General features: G+C 49.7%; 1 protein-coding gene across 4 annotated transcripts in view; it reads left to right on the top strand.

Annotated features, from left to right (window-relative positions):
- Window positions 1-21,475, top strand: part of FGF1 (fibroblast growth factor 1) — a 106,836-nt gene that overhangs the window by 3,651 nt on the left and 81,710 nt on the right. For 2 of the 4 annotated variants that reach the window (XM_008050122.2, XM_008050120.2), the window contains exon 1: window positions 6,751-6,899. The exons of the other annotated variants lie outside the window; for them this stretch is intronic. The gene's annotated coding sequence lies outside the window, so the exon portion shown is untranslated. Of the gene's footprint in view, window positions 1-6,750; window positions 6,900-21,475 lie in introns of those variants that run through there. 4 annotated transcript variants of the gene reach the window in all.

Raw genomic sequence — 21,475 nt, 5'->3', positions numbered from 1 at the left:
TCAATCTTTAAGAGAAAAAAAAAAAAACCGCTAAACCCAAGAAAAATGAAAATGTAGGCTTACACAAAAATTTGTACATGAATAGCATTATTCATAATAACCAAACAGAGAAAAGAACCCAATTGTCCATCAGCTGATGAAAGGATAAATGGCAGGTGGTATGTCCACGCAATGAAATATTACCCAGCAATAAAAAGGAAAGAAAGTCTGATGAGTGCCGCACCACAGATTAACCTTGAGGACATTATACTGAGGGAAAAAGGCCCATGTTGTATGATTCCATCTTTATGAAATGTCCAGGATAGGGAGGTCTATAGAGACAAAAAGTGGATCAATGGTTGCCTAGACCTGGCAGGAGGGAGGAGTGGAGAGTGACTGCTGATGGGTACGGGGTTTCTTTTTGGATGACAAAAATATTCTAAAATTACAGTGGTGATGGCCGCACAACTTTGTGAATACTCCAAAACCTCTTAATTGTACGCTTTAAATGGGTGAACTATGGTACGTGAATGACATCTCAAAAAGTTGTTTGAAAACCCAAGTCACTGCTAGTGAAATAATTAACCCAGTGGCAAGGCTCTGCTGAAGAATGTGGTCTCACCCTGTCTGCTCTGATAAGCTCATGTCTTGTCCCACAGAACTTGGCCATAGGTCAAACAATTCCGGGAAAAGAATATAGATGGAAAAGATCGGATCCATAGATGTCTCCCCAGAGTCTAAACTGGGAGGATTTTTTTCCTCTTTCTTGGAAAGGTCATTTTATGGAATCAATCTCACGATTTTATTTTCACTTCTGGATTTCAAATCATGCTTCGAAAAGTGTTCTCTATTCTAAGACTATAAATCTTATTAACTAACATTTTCCTGTAATGTTTTCCGCTAAGGTGTGTCTTCTTACATTTAGACCTCCGATTCATCAGGACTTTAAATAATGATCTAAGGATCCAGATTGGGTGATTTTGTTTGTTTATGTAGTCAAACATATAGTCAATTACTAAATAAAGTATTCTTAACCTGGTGTTAACATTGTGCTTGGGGCCTGGCGCAGTGGCTCATGTATGTAATCCCAGTAATTTGGGAGGCCAAGGCGGAAGGATGGCTTGAGAACAGGAGTTTGAGACCATCCTTTGTAACATAGTGAGAGCTCGTCTCCACACGCCCCTCCAAAAAATCCAAAAAATTAGCCGAACTTGGTGCTGCACACCTGTCGTCCCAGCTACTTCAGAGACTGAGGTGGAAGGATCTCCTGAACCCAGGAGGTCAAGGCTGTGATCATGCCACTGCACTCCAGCCTGAATGACAGAATGAGACTCTGATTCTAAGCAGACAAATAAACAAAAGAATTGTGCTTGGGGTACCTCGTAAAGTCCCGAAATTAAATGTGAAAAGTGGGTGTGTGTGCGTGTGCATATGCATTTATTTTTTTTTGGAGAATAAGGTTATAGATCTTGTCAGATTTTCCAAGAGGTTTTGTGACTCAGATAAACCCCTGAGCTTTCTATATGAACCAACAGGACAGTTGTTGGACCACTTCAGGGGAGGCCCGAGGAATTACTCCTGGGGAAAGTTCTCTGTCACATGTCAAGTGAGAGTCACATCAGCTTTTGGTTTGATGTTCCGCTGAGGCAGAGAATGAGGAATGACTCACTGGGTCCCCTTGGGCCTATAAAGCTTTAGGATTTTAATCCCATCAGTTGACAAATCAATGGAGAGGATGCATCATTTTAGCTGACAACACGTGGGGTTTTCTTGTCATAGAGACTTTGAGGGGAGGCTCAGTCTACTGTCCAATTGACATAAATAAGTGATAAACTGAAAATCTGCCATTGCAAAGAAGATGGGAGGTCCTTCCGTGCGAACTCCCACACTTGTGTCCTAAATACAGATGCGACACCTACCATGGGCCAGGCCTGGTCTAGACAGGCTGTTCTCAAGGTGCATCCCTGGGCCAGCAGCACCAGCATTCGTGGGACACTTGTCAGGAGTGCAAATTCTGTTTCTGTAGGCCCACCCCACATCTGCTGAATGAGAAACTCTGAGGGAGCCCAGTAATCTGCATTTTAACAAACCTTCCAGGGGATTCCAATGTACACTCAAGCTTGAGAACCCTGGTCGAGGTACTGAGTATATCATGAAGAAAAGACAAAGTCCCTGCTCTCCTTATGGAATTCACATCCCAGTGTTTGTGGTGGGGAAGACAGAAAACACATAAGCATGAACACGGTAGTTTTCAGAGAGTAGGAAGTTCTATGAGGAAAAATTAAGTGGGGGGTGGGATGGAAAGGGCAGTGGCAGGGGCTGATTTAGAGCAGGTGGACAGGGAGGAGGGGCTTCTGAACTGAGACAGAAATGACAGGAAAGAACAACTGTGCAAAAAATCTAGGGGCAGAAAACAAATGCATGCATTCCAGGCAGCGGAAACAGGATGTGCAAAGGCCCTGAGGTAGGACCAAGCTTGGCTTATATGAGGAGCACATGACTGGAGCACAGCGAGCAAGGAGGAGTGCATACGGGGTGACCTTGGAGAGGCAGTTGGTGGGAGCCAGTTTGGTTTTTGTTCTTAGTGCAAGGGGATGGCGCTGGGCAGTTTTGAACAAATAGGGACATGCACGGATTTACCTTTCAGTGGGATCCTTCTGAAAGGATCCGTAAGGGGTTAGGGTGGAGAAGGGAAACCGGTAAGAAGGGTATCACAATAATTCGGGCAAGAAATATTGGTACTTGCATGGACTAGACCAATGTGCAAAGATCTATTATTAAGTGAAAAACAAATAAACAAGGGCGCAAGATGTTGTGCCTGACACATTGTTTTTAAGCACACACATATTTAGGGGTATAAAGATACTTTTTTTTCCCCTTAAAGGATCCACATAGGCCGGGCTCCGTGGCTCAGCCTGTAATCCCGTGCTTTGGGAGGCCGAGGTGAGTGAATTGCCTGAGCCCGAGGGTTCGAGACCCGCCTGGGCAACTTGGCGAGACCTCGTCTCTACAATAAATTTTTTAAAAGGGCGCTAGTGAGGATTATTTTATACCTTTCTGTACATTGTGAAGTTTTATCATGTGCATGAAGTATTCCCTTATTTAAAGATAAAATATTTTAAAATAACACTAGAATCGAGGAAAATCTAAGATAGGTAATGAGTGATCAACAGGAGGGGAGAGGAACCCCCTTCTCGTGGGGATGAGCCTTCCCAAACACCTGCCCCTGCAGCTGCTGGAGAGCCAGGCCCACACATCAGAGTGAGCCCACGTTCTGAGATTTCAGGGTGAGGCACCTTCATTAAGAACCACTGGGCCCAGGCTCTGTCCTGCAGCCCTGGTGATGTTTGTAGCTGACAGGTCTCCTTGGGCAAATAACACAATTTCCCATAAATGTCTGCTGCGTGTCCCTATGCCCTCCATCATCCTGGCGGTCAGCTCACTGTGAGGCCAGGATGCCCTTCGTTTAGATGCCTGACTGGACATAAACAGAAGGAAATGCTTTGTTGGGGAGAGAGTGGCACGCAGTATCTGATCGCTCCCATCAGCTGATTAGGATTTGTGGTGCCTGAACAAGGTCAAACGAGATTAGAAAGAAAATGCAAGTGTGTCTGGGGTTCATTTCACTTAACTGTATCATTTATGTAAACAATGAATGAGGGGGAAATTTTAGAGCAAATGTTGCATGTCATTCTCAAAAACCAAGGACGAGACGCCAGGGCGGATGCTCTGCCGAGAAGAAGAACAAGTATTTCCGGGGGGCATTTTGAGCCCTGTTGATTCAATCATGCTCTGCTTCCATGCTGGTGCAGTTAAAAAGTGATGGTTTTATATCCGACTTTCAGAGGCATTGTTCGCAGAATCAGTAAACCCACGGACACACCACATCATACCTTTATGGCCCTCAGAAAGCTCTTAGGTGAGGTTTAGAGTCTCTTTCTGTGATGGCAACTGCCTACGTGTTCTGTGTTGAGTCCACCTCTTAGGATGCAGAAGGGAAGCGCTCGCCTCTGCCACCACCCACAGCGTGTCAGACGTGGGTGGCGATGGGCAAAGTCCCATCGCTGTGGATAAATCTACTGGGATGTTTTTTGGTCCTCTAAACCTGTCGTTTTCTTCTTTTCCCAGAGCACCCCCCGCAGTGCTAGCAGGCTCTCCTACAAGACTTTTATTGTGGAAGAAATAGCTTTTAAAGTGGTGCAAGAGCTTTGGGGGGAGATATGATTTCTGCTACATCCTCCGTATCGGACCCAGCATAGTGTGGATGCCTAATAAGCAGCTTCGACAGCTATTATTTCCGCTATTTCCTGACAAGAAGGGCTATTCTGAGGCCAGACTTTTTGACCCGGCAATCTCGAAATCTCTTCCCATTCTAAATAACAGTGGGGCTGAAAAGCATTCACGTGATCATGTCTTAGGACTCAAAAAGATCTCAATGTATCTTATTTGAAAGCAAACCTAAAGACTTGACTCCGAAGTTGGAATAAATATAGAAACTGAGGGATGTTAAAATGAAATTGTTACAAGTTTCCTCCCTGGGGAGAATTATATTATGGTAATTAACTTAGGGAACTGAGGATTTACTGCTTCGCTTTAACTAGGTGTGGAACCTGGGTGAAACTCTGAGTCTGCATGTCCATTCTCAGGATTTCAGGGTGTTTACAAGTCTCCCCTTCCATGTAGTTAAAAAAGAGTGAGCATGTATACTCAATATAGCTTAATAATTCACCAATATTTGGGGGGGTGTTTGGGTTTTGTTGTTTTTGTTTTTTTGAGTTGGAGTCTCACTCTGTCGCCCAGGCTGGAGTGCAGTGGCACACTCATGACCACCCAAGCATCAACCTGCTGGGCTCCGGCGATCCATCCGCCTCAGCCTTCCAAGTAGCTGGAACTATAGGCATGTGCACCACGCCCGGCTAATATTTTATTTTTATTGTAGAGACGAGGTCTCGCCAAGTTGCCCGGGCTGTTCTCAACCCCACGGGCTCAGGCAATCCACTCGCCTTGGCCTCCCAAAGTGCTGGGATGACAGGCTGAGCCACTGAACCTGGTCCAATATTTTGAAGACAATTGTCTGAAATATTTTTATCATTTTATGATTCAGGAGGCCCTTTGAAACCTTGCTGATACTCAGTAAGATTATTATGCTTTAAAGTATCCTTTTCGTTTGTGGAAATGGCGGTTCACTTCCACAGGGAAGGTTCTGGTGAATAGAGTCTGGGGAGAGCAGCCTTTTTTGTACCTTCAAGTCTCTCTTGGGAGCCTGCTGCTCACCCACTCTTGGGATTCTGCAATGTGTGAGCCTCGACTTTCCTAGTGCAGGAGACGAGCTTATCCAAGGCTCATTCCTTCAGAGGGTATACGTGGCCTCCCTGGGGCGCTCTGGGAGGAGCATGGAGAATAAGCCTCACTCCCTACCTTCCCTGACCCCGAGCAACTGCCCAGAGGAGGGAGATACTGGGGGGCATGGGCCCAGTGCTGGCAGGTCAGGCTGCACCTCTCCATCTGATCACCAGGTGGGCAGGCTGGAGTGCGTGGGCACACACACAAACACACACTCACATGCACACACATTCACACCACACAGCCACACACATGTACACACTCGCATGCATGCACACCACACACACACGTTCACACACACCATACTCACACTCACACACTCCACACACTCACACGTGGATATGTACTCCCACACGCATACACACACTCGCACACATACGCACCCTCGCACACTCACACCTCCCAGGCTCAAACGTCCACGTAAGGAGGCGGGGCTCTCCACCACCAATTGGAAACTCTCAGTCACGCTTCCACTTGGTACCTTCAGAGACACCTTTCGGTCCACTTCTTTTCAGTTCACCTTCATTCCCTACCTTCTAGCCAAGCATTTTTTGTGCAGTTGGTGTTGTCCCTTCCTCACCTGCCCTGGCCAGTGGTATGAAGACCATGGCCACGACCCACTGAGGACGTCTCCCTGGGATCTGGGCTCACCTGAGGACTCACCTAGTCCAGCTGAGACAGGGACAGGCCTGGGCAGTGGTGAGGGAAGGCAGGAAAATTCTCTCTGCAACTCCTCTCCAGACCCAGCCTGAATGGCCACAGCCTTGATGGCTTTGCAGCTGCCATTTGTAGGGCTTGGCTCTGGGAATGGCACAGGCAGACACGCACACACGTTGCCACACACAGACACCTACACCCTGTGCAGGGATGCCAGACGACAGAACAGAAAAGGACTTCCTTTCATCCAGCAGCCTTCTGATTCCAGAGGAGAGTCTCCGAGCCACGACCTGCTGTTTCCCTGGCGACTCAGGCCTCAAAATAAACAGGATTTTGCCCAGACGGGCCAGTAGTCCATTCAGCTCAGGCATTTGCCCCAAGACAAACCACGTTAAAATAACACCCAGGGTAGCTGGTGCCACCGTCTGCTGTCTCTGCCCCCCTCCCTGCCGGCCCACAGCTCCGCGTCCCTGGGCCTGCCGTGGGCTGTCCAGAGTTGGGGGCATTTGGAGCCAGGCGCGCATCCCTGCAGTGAGGTGGGCGTCGGCAGCTGTGCAAGGCAGGACCCCTCTGCTGATAAACAAGGGCCAGAGACAGATCCGGAGGCTGACATTCCCAGCTCCCTCAGCCCACCCCCTCCCCGTTTCCCACACAGCCTCCGGGCCTGGGAGCCGCTCTGTGGCTCTGTGGCATGGAGTCTGGAGGCGGGCCAGCAACCTGATGTGCGTGCCACAGCCCGTCCCTCTCCCCTCACAGAGCTGCAGTAGCCTGGAGGTTCAGAGCCGACTGACTTGGGGCTGCTGGGGACACAGCCGCACAGTGACAGTGACAAATGCAGAGCAGACAGCACTGAGTGGATTCTGTTTCCCCTGGGACGGCACCGAGCGAGTGTGGAGAGAGCTACAGCCCTCAGCCTTCAGGTAGGAACAGGGCAGCCGTTCTAGGGGGCAGAGGGTAGGTTGCATGCAGAGCTGAAGCTGTGTGGTGTGTGTGTGTGTGTGTGTGTGTGTGTGTGTGTGTCTGAGTGCTGGTATAAAGCTGCTTGGAGAGGAGAGAAAAAAAGGAAACGTTAAGACAGAGAAATGTTTTCAGCAGACAGCACCAGAACTAGCACCAAACACTCCCGCGAGGGGACCCCAGGAAGTTCACGTCTGGCTGGGTTTAGATGGGTGCAGACTGCTCGGAGGAATGGCTTGTGGGTGGCACAGACGTGTCAAAATGGCACTCAGAGCTCAGAGACTGCAAACAATAATACTGCATCATGCTGCTGCCCCATCTTGACTCCCCCAGCGCCAGCCTGCCGGTGCCAGAGGAGACAGGGGTTTCTCCTCTGCTAAAGAGCTGGATGCAGCCCATGCAACGCTGCAGAGGCCGATGCTGCGGCCAAGGCGGGTCTGGCTGACACTGTCTTGCTGTGTCACATTCGCCCTCTTGAGAAGCCTGGAATCCAGCCGCCTAGGAAAATCTATCCACACGGCGGGCAGCTTAGATGTTCTGGACGGTGTGACAGAAAAGTCAGGCTGGAGTGTAGGATTTCTGAGCGTGTCAGCTCAGGGTTTTGGTGGGGTGGCATTCGGATGGCGCCATGGGTCACCTGATTGCGTCTTCTCTTCCTTCCTGATCCTCACATCCTCATTTCAGTGCACCTCCAACAGGCCCCAGGAGAGAAGGAGCCGGAACGGGCACTCTGGGCACATTCCTGGCACACACGCTACCCACACCCACGTTGCTATTATATGCCAAAGGTATGCAAGGCTGCCCAGAGGAGCACGTGAGAAATCCAGGCCTCCGGGTGCTGGAATGAGAATGCCAGGCATTTGGTCAAGTATTCATTTTTCAGGAACCCAAGAAGGACCCTCTCGGGCCAAGAGCTCACTGTCTCAGCAGAATCCAAACACTCGCTGCTTTCTCCAGCTAGCGGCTTCACATCCACCCCCTCTGCCTCCCTTCTTTCCGCTCTGGTGACCCACAGTTTCCCTTTCGTTCTCCACAGGGATGCGATTGTGTGTGTGCTAGCCCTTCCCCCGCCCCGGGCTGCCCCTCTTCTGTCCTGTGTGGAGATGAGCCGCCCACAGTGGCCAAGGGTTGAAGAGAAATGGGCCATGTTTGGGAAGCGGTGTAGTGGTGTCTAGCAAAGGACCAGCCAGCTGTTTACCGGGGCTGTTTGTGTGAATGACGGAGGATTTCAGTGGAGACTCTGATTCACAGTTGCGAATTCCCTTTCCTCTTGTGTTCTTTGTGTTGGTCACTGAGGGCTTCCGAGGAAAGTCCCCTCCCAAGGTTGTGGGCCTGAAGGCAGGATCACTGATTTGCTGCTGAGGGCAGCTGGCAGGACTCAGGGAGGCTTTCTTCTGCGGCCCTTGCTTCCGTCAGTGTGAATAAATGGATTTGCAAATGAAGCGCTTCATCAAAAGTAACGTTAACACACAAAACCTTAAGAGGAAAAACATAAGTTTCTTGTGAACTCCCAAATCTGGTGTTTGCATATGGCTTGCCTGATTCCAATGAGAATTTAAGCAAGCGGTGTCTGGTTAAGCGGCCCAACTTTACGGGCAAGTTGCACCAACCATGGTGGTAATATTTTGAGTGGAGAGGGTAGACAGATGTCCATGGTCTCCCTCTACCCTAGCAAGGGGACGTCTCACCCTGGTAGAGTGTGGCCACTCACTGAGGTGACATGCATTCTTCACTGAGGTGACACACAAACTCTTCAGGGCCTTGGCACTGCTGGGGTCAGGTACTGTGAAGCGTGGCAGGCATAGCCACTTCCACGCATTAAGTTGAAGACATCGCTGGCCCATGAAGTGTCCCTTGATGTAGGCAGCTGGAGAAACAATCTGTAGTCATACTGTGCTTTAGAGAGATCTAACATCCACACATGACACCGAAATTATGGGTGCACGACCATTTTTTCCTTAAGAAATAACTCACTAATGAGCAAACGTTGAGTCCTAACGAGATGTGCCGTCTCAAGATATGACCGATTCAGCCTAATCAACCATAGAGCAGCGGGGGGACCTCGGGGTGGGCAGGTAACAGAAGGGGCCTGGGCTGACAACGTCCACTTCAGCTGAAAGGTAAGGACAGGAGCCCCAGGCATGGGAAGAAGAACAGGCATCAGAACCCGCCCTGCAGGGAGAGTTCAGGGGAGGCAGGGAACAGCAATTCTTGTTATTATTACTACACTGAGGATTACAGCCAGTCAGAGGGGACCCTCGTGGGATTCTCTTGCAGGAGTGCTGGTTCCAGTGCTGTCTGCTGAAAACATTTCTCTGCCTTAACTTTTCTCTTTTTTTCTTTCTACTCCGGTAATTAAACTATACTATATAAGAGAGGCGGCTCACATAGCGGCTAAGTGCAACTTCTGCAGCTGGGCTGCCTGGGGTCCAAATTCTGACTCTGCCACTTATTAGTCCTATGACCTTGTGCCTCAGTTTTCTCACCTGTAAAGTGGGGTAATAAAAAGCAACCTGTTCTTGAAAGGATCAGATGAGTAATGCCCTTTCCTTAGTGAGTACTACGTGAGCATATGCTCTTATTACCATGAGTATTGCTAGGTGAGTTCTGCAGAGGGCTGCTCACAAGTCCATTTGTCCTAAAGTCCAAGGTGACACTCTACGAGTGGCCACTCGTGTCACCTTTTGGTCAGCATGAAGGCATTTTGCTTTGTCACGGAGTTTTGTTTGCATCTAGGAGCATTCGGAAGTAGAAGCACTTCTGGGCTGGCCGCCAGTGTTTCTTGAGCCCTTCCTGTGTCTAGGCACTGTGCTTGGCTGTAAGTGCGTCACCACACTGAATTCTCCTAACAGTCCTGTATGTGACAGCAGTGGCTGTTCTAGGAACCGAGGCTCAGTGAGTGGGCTGTGTGCCTAAGGTCACACAGCTACCAAGTGGCAGAGTCAAGCCTCACACACAGGCTGTCCCTCGAGCCGGTGCTCCTAACTGGTGGGCTATATGTGTTTGGAGAGATTATGAGAGATGTCCTGAGAGGCAGATGGAGCTTGGGGTCAGGAATTCAGCAACAGATGATAGTGGGGGACCCTAGGAAGCAGACCAGGATTTAGAGACTCTGATGAGAGACCGCAGGACCCAAGCTGGGGACACGGGCAGCATCTCAGCCTTGAGGAGCCACGGCCTGTGGGACTGGCTTCGGGAAGAAGACGTGAATGCAGGCACCGATGGACAAGGTGCCCCTGGTGTTCCCGTGCCAGGCAACGGATGGCGTCTGGGAGCAGAGGATGTGGGCCTAGCAACAGAGACACAGGCACCGCGACAGGCAGGGCCAGGTTTCCTTGCCCCCCTCCAGCTTAAGGCCAGAGGTTACCTAGAGCTAAACCTGCGGTGGAGACTGGGTGACCCCAGCTGTGGGGAGACGAGGAACAGAGAATTCAAAGCTAAGTGTCTGGTCACAGTGAAGTTTACAGTCACATAAAGCATGATTTGCCAGTGTGATCCCTCTAAAAGCACATTTAGAATGTGACTTACGGAGCCCTGTTTTATGCAAAATTGCTCAAGACGCCCTCTCACCTCATCCGAGGAATGTTGGGGATGAGAGCAGGTGTGAGAGGCGTGCTCACCCCGCATCAGGGCTGTGTTCATGGGGAGATACAACTCACCTTGGCATCTCCAGGACCTATGGTCTGGTCCAGGGGGTTTCAAACTCTAATGTGCATAACAATCACAAAGGAGTGTGTTAAAAAAAAAAGTCAAGTTCCTGGGTCCTCCTGCAGTTTTGAATCAGGTGGGTCATGGTGAAACCAGGATTCTACATTTTCTGGGTGAGGCCCAGATGCTCCTGGTGCCTGTGGTCCATGGACCCCAATTAAAGAAATTCATGTCTGGCATTACTCTGCTTCCCTTCTCTCTGACATTGTGAGAGGGAATGCAGAGTTGCTGGCCTGAGTCAGTGGCAACTGCGCTCTCCTTTGTCATGCCTTCTTCCTGAATTACCGGCCGATGCTGCCACCTGTTATAATGATAATAATGCATTTCTGCATGTTGAATTATTATGTGTCCAGTACGGCTCTAAGCCCTCCACTTAATGCTAGCCTCTCATTTAATCTTCACAATAATCCCCCAGGTAAGGTACTATTATTATCCATAGTTGACAAGTGAGGGAAAAGGCCCCACTTCTAGTAAGTGAATGGGTTGGGACCTGAACTCAGAACTAGCAGGTTACCAGAGCCCAGAGGGGTCAGCGCTTGGCTATTCTAGGGGAGGAGTTTTACCTCCTGCATCTCAGCCCTCTTTTCTCACCCTTGGGTGGGTGTCTTTCTCCAGCTCACATTCCTGTCTCGTACACCACATGCTTGGGCTCCCGAATATGATTTCTTCAGAAGATGACGTGGCCCTGTGCTTCTCTATTTTTAACTCCTTCAATGAGTCAAAGGGTCAGTGGGCATTGGGGGTAGTGTTAGAATTAAATCGTGTCTACCCCCAAATTCATATGATGAAATTCGCCCTCTCACCCCCGGTGGCTAAGAATGTGACCTTATTTGGAGATAGGCTCTATACAGAGATAATCAAATTAAAATGAGGTCATTAGAGTGGACCCTGACCAATGGTAACCAGTGTCCTCATAAAAAGAGGAAACTTGCATACAGAGACATGTATAGAGAGAAGGCAGATGTGGGACGCAGAAAGAAGACGCCATCTGTAAGCCAAGGAGAGAGGACTGGAATGGAACCTTCCCTCGGCTTCAGAGGAACCACACTCGCCGGCACCTTGATCTTGGACTTCTAGCCTCCGTAACTGTGAGACACTAAGTTTCTGTTGCTTCAGTCACCTGGCCTGTGATGCTTGCTATTAGCAGATGTGTACAGAAGGAAGCCAGATTCCCATGCTCCCCTCTAGATCCTGACTTTGGGGTCATCTAGCTGAAGGCCAAATTGTGACAACTTTTTTTTGAGTTGGACTCACTCTGTCGCCCAAGCTGGAGTGCAGTGGCATGCTCATGGCCACTGCAGCCTCAACTTGCAGGGCTCAGGTGATCTTTCTGCCTCAGCTTTCCAAGTAGCTGGAACCACCATGCCTGGCTAATTTTTTTTTTTAATTGCATAGCCGAGGCCTCACCAAGTTGCCCAGGCTGGTCTAAAACCCAGGGGCTCTTGCTTCAGCCTCCCAAAGTATTGGGATTACCGGTGTGAGCTACCACATCCAGCTTTTTAAAAAAATTGTGTAGCTTTCTGTTGACTTAAACAGTGTTCTTGGGATCAACAAGCAGACCCAAGGTCCGGGAGGGAAGAAGGAATAAACGGAAAGCGAGAGGAAGGAAGGGAACAGAAAGAGGAAGAAAAAAAGTCAGGCTAGGTGATTCAGCCTGTAATCCCAGCACTTTGGGAGGCTGAGACTAGTGGATTGCCTGAGCTCGTGGGTTTTCGAGACCAGCCTGGGCCACTTGGCAAGAACTTGTCTCTACAATAAATCACACAAAAATTAGCCAGGAGTGGTAGCACATGCCCATAGTTCTGACTACTTGGAAGGCTGAGATGGAAGGATCAGTGGTGCCCAGCAGGTCAATGCTGGGGTAACCTTGAGTGTGCCACTGCACTCCAGCCTGGGTGACAGAGTGAGACTCCAACTCAAAAAAAAAAAAAAAAGAGAGAGAGAGAGAGAGGGAGAAAGGGAGGCAGGAAGACCTGCTGGGGCCATTAGTGACCACCTCAGGGGCGTTCCGCTCATCATGGGATGTGCCTGCGTGCCAAGAAGTGAGCCAAACACTAGGCTGTGACAGAGCCCAGGACCGATAGCCCCTGCCCTCATGAAAGTTAGAGGCAAGATGGGTACGGACATCAACCAAGCTGTAACTCCTCAGTGGTCCTGCAGAAGCATGTGGCAGAGGTGCCTGACCCCACCAGGTCTGGGAAGGCGTCCAGGAGGAGGCGATGTTGGGTTGAGATCTGATGGACTGGCAGGCAGCAGTGAGGACAGGGAGTTTCTATGTGCGAAGGTCGCATGGTGTGAGGAAGTGTGGCATCGCCGAGAATGAGGAGGAGGCCAGCGTGGCTGGAGGGCCGGGAAGGGGCGAGCTGGAGCCCGGGGGCAGGCGGGGTCAGACTGTGGGCCATGCTGAGGATTTAGGTCCTCGAGCTGCGAGCCATAGAGAGCTGGAGAGGAAGTGATCTGACACGAGGCAGACTGTCATTTCGACCAGGGATGCTGGGATGGAGATGGAGGTGGAGGCTCAGCAGGGGTCAGGCGTCTGGAGATCACAAACCCCGGGCTGGCTGCATGGCCACCAGGGAGCCGCACTCCAGGCCACTGCTCAAATGGTGTTCTGGCTGTGGTCTTCCCTTGCAGAGCACACCAAGGCATCTGTAGCGGCTCCACTGGAAAGAGCCTACGTGGGGACAGCTCTCCTGTCAGCAAGACTCACGAATGAGCCTGGTTGCCAGACCCACCCTGTGGTAGACCAGGCAGCCCCTTCTGGGGCATCGTCTAATGGACACGGAGAGGTCTCGTGAATACAGTCGCTCCCTGGCCTGCTCGCGCTCTGCCTGAAGTTGCAGGAGCAGGCGGGCATTCAGGAGGCTCATTATTCAGCGGGGGCTGTGGGACGTGGCAGGCATCCAAGCTGTGAGGGGAAAGAGGAGGGGTCAGGAAGTCCAGGGGACCCCCTGAGGACACCAGCGGAGAAGTGGGGCAGTGACAGGTCTGTAAAGGTGCTGAAAGGAGGGGTGCGGAGGACCCAGAGCCAAATCTGGCTCTGTCAAAATTCCACCAAGAAGCAGCAAGGTTGGCCTGGGGCCAGGGCAGGGGGGTTCCAGCCCAGAGTCCCTCACCTGCCAGGCACGTGCATCATTCGACTCTCTGGAAGCTTCTATCTATGCCAACTACTGTTGTAAAAAAAGTCCTGACATAAAACTAAAGACCATGCCTTTGCCACTATGCCCTGCCTGCCACAAAAACAATCCCCTTCCTTTCAGTTTGAGCGGAGGGACTGGGTCAGGCTAAACAAGGACAGGTTCTAGGGACACTTTGTAAAGAGGTGATTTTCAGGAAGGCGAGAAAGCAGACAGAAGGCCTCTGGGGGGCAAGACCCCTCCAAGTCCCACCCTTCTCACACCTACCCACCCAATCCAGCCCACGGCCTCCCGTCCTGTCTGTTCCTCTGCTGCTCCAGGCTCTTTCCTGCCTCTCAGACTTCACAGGGGCTGTTCCATCCACCTGGAGGAAGGTTTTTCCCCAGTTCTTTACATTGCAGGCCTCTTTTCATCCTTCAGGCCTCGCCAGGAGGCTTCCCGGTGACTCGTTCTCCTACCTCCCTTTCCTTCATGGTGCTGATCTTAGTCCATAGCTATCTCAGTAATTTAAAAAGCTTGCTATGGCCTGTTCTCCCCACTAGAATACAAGCCTTGTGAGGAGTAGGAATAAGACCCGGTTTTCCCTGTTCTTTGCTATGTCCCCAGTGCCTGGGACAGAACCCAGCCACAAACTAAGTGCTCAGTAAATACAGGTCCCACGAATGGCTGAGTGAATCTTTAAATCTTGGGAGCACTAAAGCCAAGACCCAGGACAGCAATGGGACCTCCTACCCTCTGTTGCCCCTCACTGCTTGGAAAGGGGCCAGGGACATCCAAAAGCAGAGCTGAGACGTTTGCATCCAGGGCCTCTGACCCTAACTCAGGTAGGCAGGTGTCTCGCGGTCCCCAGGACCTGTGCTAGTGTCAGTGGCTCTGGTGTCGTTGGCTGAGTCTCATCTCTGCAGATCTCACTTTGGAAGCCTGGAAAAGTCCATCCTGGTGCTATTATTCATGCTTTGAGATGAATAAACTCTTTTGGCTGCTGGACACCAAAGGCAAACCAGTGATGTCAGGCATCCAGAAGGAAGACATTGATCTAGCGTGTTCCAGCCCTTGCACCCAAGAGGGCAGACAGAGCCTCTGGTCTCTGCCTTCTCCATCAAGCTGATGGGAACAGTCGAAGCAGTTTGCATTGATTAATCAATGTGTGCAAAGTGTTGGACCAATGCCTCTGAGGCCGTAAAGAACTTCTAGAAAATGAGACTCTCCTTATCTTTCCTCAAAGTATCTGTTAGCACTTAGAAACAGCCACTGAAGGACAGCTGAGAATGAACCAATGCCCCAGATCGACTCCCTGGAGTCTAACTGGAGCAAGTTCAGCAGCCCAGAGGAAGACGGAGTCACAGGCTGGAATGGCCCAGGCTTCTGGAGTTGGCTGTGTCGCCATGAGCGACACGGTGGTATTCAAGTTGTAGGGGCAGAACCTTCATCCTTAAGCCTTAATGGGTTTTCACGTCTGAGAGGACAATGGGGGTGTTCTACATGGCAGCGATGCAGGCTGGCTTCAGAATGGTTTCGTTCAAGGGAGGGTTTGCTTCCAAGAATGAATTCTCCATTCGGCTGACCGCTCAAAATCCACTGCCATTCTCCCAGGCCGGCCCTGGGGTGTCTTAGCTGACAGCTGGTGAAGCAGAGTTCTAAGCTTCTTGGAAATGGAGTTGATGTAAGAGACCAAGAATTCTTCTGATACTTCCAGTTCCACATCTCTCATGAGCCTTTTCCTGTTTCAGAGCAATGGCCTGTGGTGCTGTGGCCTGGTGGCATGGTGGCCAAGAGCATCATCCCGAGTTTGAGTTCCAGATCTGGCATTCAATAGTTGTCTGACCTTGATCAGGTTACATAACTTCTTCGATTCTGTAACATAGAGATAATATCAGCTGTCCTACCCACGGGTTGTTGACAGGAAGATGTGAACTCATACAAGTCAAGTCTCTAAGACATAATGGCACTGTGTCAGGTAGCTGTTCCTATCTCATAGGACTGGTATAAGAATGTAGTGAGACAATACTTGTAAAGAGCCCAAAATGTTTTAGCACGTAATGCATAACACATAGTATTTGCTCAATAAAATACTAATGATTATGGCTGCTGGCAAATTTGCAGTCTGCCCACGTTTTTGTGGAAGTCTTCATAAGAAGGTACTTGAACTCAAAAAACGACCGTGGGGCACGAAGGTCACCTGCTGCCCCGCTGCTCCTCTGTCAGCTTTTTTTTTTGTTCCAGGATAGGAATATCATCCTGTGGTTTCTCCACATTTAAAATCCTCATGTCGGGAACCTAGAACTAGCCAAGACAGCAATAGATCCCTTAAAGAGTTTAAGTCCGTGGCAGACACATGCTACTTGTTCAGCAGTTTTAAGCTGTAGGTGTTCCCAACAAATGACTGAACAAGAGTCACCTTCGACAGACTGCTTTTGCTCAGTGCACAAAAAGGCTTTGGGATTCCCAGCGGGACAGAGGCATGTGGCTCCTCGGTACCTGGACTTTTTGAAAATTCTGCTCAGTGTCCCTGCCACTGGGCTTTGAGTTCACACCGTCTAGAAATTGACTGCAGGGATGAAGGGATGGGCTGTCAGAGGAGGTAAATTGCTCAGCCATTTTCCATCTTGGCTTCCTGATGCTCTGCCCTCCTCAGCTGAGTGGCCTCGGGTAAGGGACGGTCCTCTTCGCATTTTAGTTTCCTTCCTCCAGGGATCGCTGTGGAGGTTAAACTCAAGGTGGCCCATGAAGCTCACAGCACAGCGGTCTCTCGTGATACTTGCTCACACCCCTCCCCTCCCTTTGCGGCCCTCCTGCCCATCTCAGTTGTGGGTGTGGAGAAACCCAGTGCTGATCCATGTCTTAGAGGTCTGAGAATTATTCCCTCGCACCAGGTGACCGTGAACACATCACTTGACTTCCAGAGCAGCACAGAGACATGGATTCTGGGAAAGGGCCCAGGTTGTAGTCTGGAAGGGGGATGCCGACCGCCCCCACTCTGCTCAGCTCATCCTTCCACCACAGGGGCTGGGCTCACAATGTGGATTCGTAGCTCGCAGCTCTCTTGGGTCGTGGGACCTCTCATCAAGGCCTGAAGCTTGATATTTTCCTATAAAGAACGTGGACCCCTTCCTATCCTGCTCTGGCCCTCCTTGGTGCTCCCCGCCTCCCACTGAGGTCTGAGGTTTAATCCACAGCTGGTTCAGGGTGGATCCAATGCATGGAGTGCAAGTAGGGGGAGTGTTTCCAAGGCGACGTCCCAGTTGTTTCTAGTGATCCATTGACCTGACCCTCCCCGCCTTGCGCAGCCCTGGAGTGAGCCAAGCCTTTGGAGGGCGGCTTCACCTTGGGATGTCTGGCTGGAGCCCTACTGTGGTGGGAGGTTCGGATCCCACACTGAATGGGCCCTGGGGGAGGTCAGGAGGAGGGCGAGCCAAGGAAGGCCTCATGGCCTCCGGTGACCTCCGGGCCTCTCCCTCTTCTTCTGACCGCGTGGCAGGCAAAGGAGGGGTGCGGACACCCCTGCTCTAGGAATTGGAAAGCCTATCTCTTTAGAAACCTCTAACTATGTCTTGTTTGAGGATGGGAGCCCATCCTGAACTGGCTACTTTAAAGTATCTTCATCTTCTGCGGATCAAGAGAGAGACTTCTGGTGACTAATCAGGAGTCGCGCATTGGTCAGACCATTGCAGCCCCAAAGTCAGTGTTTTCCTGGAGCCAAGATCCCGGTTTCTTCCTGGCCGGTCCCACATCCTGCTGGACTTGTGTTGGCCAGCTCATGTTTCTCATTATCTCTCCCCATCCTCTTTAAAGGCTTCTCACTCCACCCAGGGCCTTTATTTTTAACTTGCACAGTAATGCTTGGCCTGAGTGGGGCTTCTGCCTACATTCACAGGAAACTGGGCTGCCTTGGAGAGTTCCTCCCTCCCCAGGGACTTTCTCTGTCTCTACCTCCCTGCCTTCTGTATTCACTGAGCACCTTCCCCCTGAGGGGCCCTGGCTAGGGGATACACAAGAGCAGACACTCAAGGGCAGATATGGTACCCACTCTGGAGGAGTTGACATTCTGACGCGGCAGAGGAGTGGGTGACAAACAGAGCATCACACACAAAAGGTGAGCTAACAAAGAAACAAAGAGAATCAACAGGGACTGCGATAAGATCTCTTTTGTAAAGAGAACAAGGGAGGCACTGGGGCGGGGGAAGCTGTTAGGCATTGGGGGAGAGGAAAGCCTCTCTGAGAGGGTGACATGGAAGCAGGATGGGGGTACTGTGCCCGTGGGAAGCAGGGGAGGACTGTCCCTCAGGGAGAGAAGAGCTCATCGCAAGCCCGGATCTGAGCAAGAACCCGGTGCGTGTTAGATTTCCAAGAGTAACCGATACCGAAAGCCTGAGGGATGGGGAGAAGTGGTCAAGATGAGGCTGGCGAGGCCTGAGGAGACCAGATCCTTCAGGGCCCCAGAGTCACGCAAAGAATCTGGGGCTTTATTTCCCTGAGTGCAGGGGAAAGTCAGTGGGCAAGTTGGAAGTAGGAGGAACAGGCGATGGTTGACATTTTAAGATCCCCACTTGGCTCTTGAGTGGAGAATTGACTTTTAGAGGGGCAGGAGAGAAGGCAGGGATTTATTAGGCGGCTACCAGGTCACACAGAAAAGAGATTATGGCAGCTGAGGCTAGAAGGGGCAGTACCGTAGTAGAAGCGGGCTGGCTTTTCCAGGACTGGCTTGCACTAAACATTTTCCTTCCAAAGAGCTCATAGAAGCATACCCCACAGCCACCAGACAGCATGGTCACCCAGGCCCAAAGTCACAGAGTTGATCAATATAAGGGATAGAGTTTAGACATCTGGCACCCTCTAACTGGCCATATGTATGAGGCTTCCAAATACAATTAAGTAAGAGCCGTATCCAACATTTGCCCCTTGGATTTTCTGAATGATATGTAAACGCATCTCTCTCTCTTCTTTTTTTTTTTTTTTTTTTTTTTAGTCAGGATCTCATCCTGCCACCCAGGCTGGAGAGTAGTGACATAATCACGGCTCACTGCAGCTTTGGTCTCCTGGGCTCAGGTGATCCTTCTGCCTCAGCCTCCTGAGAGGCTGAGTCTACAGGCACGTATCACCATGGCTGGCTAATTTTTAAATTTTTTTTGTAGAGATAAGGTCTCACTACGTCACCCAGGCTGGTCTTGAACTCCTGGCCTCAAGCGATCCTCCTGCCTTGGCCTCCCAAAGTGCTGGGAGCCACTACCTCTTTCTCTTTATACCATGGTAGCTCTCTCTGTCCTTTATATCTACGGCTGAGATATGAGGCCAAATGGGTCGAACCCGCTATTCTTGAGGCGTTTTTGGATCAACCAGGAATAAAAAAATGAGAAAAAGCCCAAATTCTTAACCTTTATATTGCTTGTTTGAACTGAGGGCATCTGCTCACCCGCAAAACTCTAAGGTGACTTTATGTGCCTGAGTAGCCTGACCAGTGCTGCCTGCTCCCCAGAGAAACACTACTGTGCAGGTGCTCTTCAGAGGAAAGGAGACAGGAAACAAAGCAGAACTGCAGTGCAGAGATTCTGCGTAGAATCACCACAGCTGTTCTTTGTTGTGTGCCCCAAGGCACTTTGCTTGTGTTGCCGCGTTTAATCCTCCAGGAGACCGGTGGATTGGGCGCTGCTCCTCATCCTTGTTACTGGTGATGAAGCAGAGGCTTAGTGAGAAGCCACGTGACGTCCCACGACAAGTGGAGGCTCAGGGTTTGGAGGCTGGTTCAACTCCCAGCTCCTGCTGTCTGCTCTGAGCACTAGTTCTTTCTTTCTTTATTTTTTAATTTTTATTATAAAGATATGGGATACAATTCAGGGTTAGGTATACAAACATTGATCATGCAGGTACCCTTGTTGATGAGGTATGCCCCTTCCGCCCCTAGCAGTTTCCCTCAACTGCCAATCCCTCCCCGCTCCCCTGACTGTTTTCCACTACTGCCACTTTCCTATAGCATTATAATTGTTCAAGGTCCTCTTCTGAGTGAGAACATATAGAACTCTCTGTTCTTTGTTCCTGTGATAGATCACCGAGTATGATCTACTCCAAATCCATCCAAATTGCTGCAAAGTCCATATATTTGTCCTTCATTAATGGCTGCACAATATTCCACCGGGGCACTAGTACTTTAAAGACTGCATAGAAAGGCAAAGATAGGAGTAAATTCGTTGTCTTTTTAAAAAAAAATTGTTTGGAATACACAGTGCCTGGCATGTAGTGGTGACTCAAAATCTATTTGCTTAATAAAATCCTTAATGAGTGTATCATTGTAGAAAACACAAAATTTAAGAAATTTTAAGACAATAAAAATTTACCCATCACCCAGTGGTAGGTAATCACTGTTAAAATACTGGTAATATCGATTTGCCATTTTTTTCTTGTATATGCCTGTGTCTACCTGTCTACTTATGCATATATATGTGTGTGTATAACAAAATAACATCATGCTGTATCTAGGCTTTTCACCTACTTTTTCACTTAACAATATATCGTGAGCAGGCCCCATTCTATTTAATAATCTACTAAAACAAGATATTTAATGGTGATATCACTCATCTTTCAAGTATGTTTTTGTGCAATTCTACCACAGTGGGAGTAGGTTAGGAAAAATCCCGGTTGTGGTTAAAATGTGAGTCCTAAAGTTAGACAACTGGGTTTACATTCCAGTCCGACCCCTCTCCAGCTGTGTGACTGCAGGTGAGGTCATTTTTCTGAGCTTCGGAATCCCCAGATAAACGGCGCATGCCTCAAAGGATGTGATGAGGAAAAAAACAGGTGAAGCTGTCCTGAGCACTCCGTCCCACAGGGGACAAGTGCTCAGAAAATATTCATTACTAGGATTATGAAGCTGAAGGAAGCATCTCCTCACACAAGTCTGGTGCTTTGCAAAGCTCCCTCCCACCCTACTTTGCAGGATCCAAGGGAAATGAATTTTAAAACCACTCCAAACACCCTCCAACTACATTACCCTTTCCCCTCATTTTCTGAAGAAGGTGTGTCAGACTCTAAAGTACTCAAGACAATGAGCTCCTTTTTTCCTTCCTTGCCAAGAACCAGGTTTGCTGGGTGAGAGATACACGTAACTAATTGTGTCGCTCACAGCTGCATGAGGGCTTCCTTCCCACTAAGCAGCTGTTTCACGACTGCCTATCTTAAAACAGAAGCAAAGCAGGCAAAAGAAAAAAGCAAGATGCAGGACTGTCTAGATAAATTCTAAATTGCCGTCAGTTTTATTTAGCAGTACCAAAAACATCTAACCCCTAAAACACAGACCACAGCAAGAACTCACCCGGCTCTACAGTATATTGTTTGTTAATATGACACATGACTGGTGCATAGTAGGTACTCAATCAACCGTGTTGAATACATTTCTTTTTTAAAAAAATTTCAATAGCTTTAGGGAGTACGAATAGTTTTTGGTTACATGTTTGCATTGTACAGTGGTGAAGTCTGGGTTTTTTGTTTTTGTTTTTTTGAGGTGAAGTCTCACTCTGTCGCCCAGACTGGAGTGCAGTGGCCACTCCCGGCCACCGCAGCCTCGACCTGCTCGGCTCCAGCGATCCTTCCACCTCAGCCTTCCAAGTAGCTGGAACTACAGGCGCGCACTACCACACCCGGCTAATTTTTTGATTTATATAGAGATGAGGTCTCGCCAAGCTGCCCAGGCGGGTCTTGAACCC

The sequence above is a fragment of the Carlito syrichta genome, unplaced genomic scaffold, assembly GCF_000164805.1.
Source record: "Carlito syrichta isolate Samal-C Ts95f unplaced genomic scaffold, Tarsius_syrichta-2.0.1 Scaffold143016, whole genome shotgun sequence".
Taxonomy (NCBI): domain Eukaryota; kingdom Metazoa; phylum Chordata; class Mammalia; order Primates; family Tarsiidae; genus Carlito; species Carlito syrichta.
The sequence above is the reverse complement of the archived record's forward strand: the minus strand, read 5'-3'. Positions and strand labels throughout refer to the sequence as shown.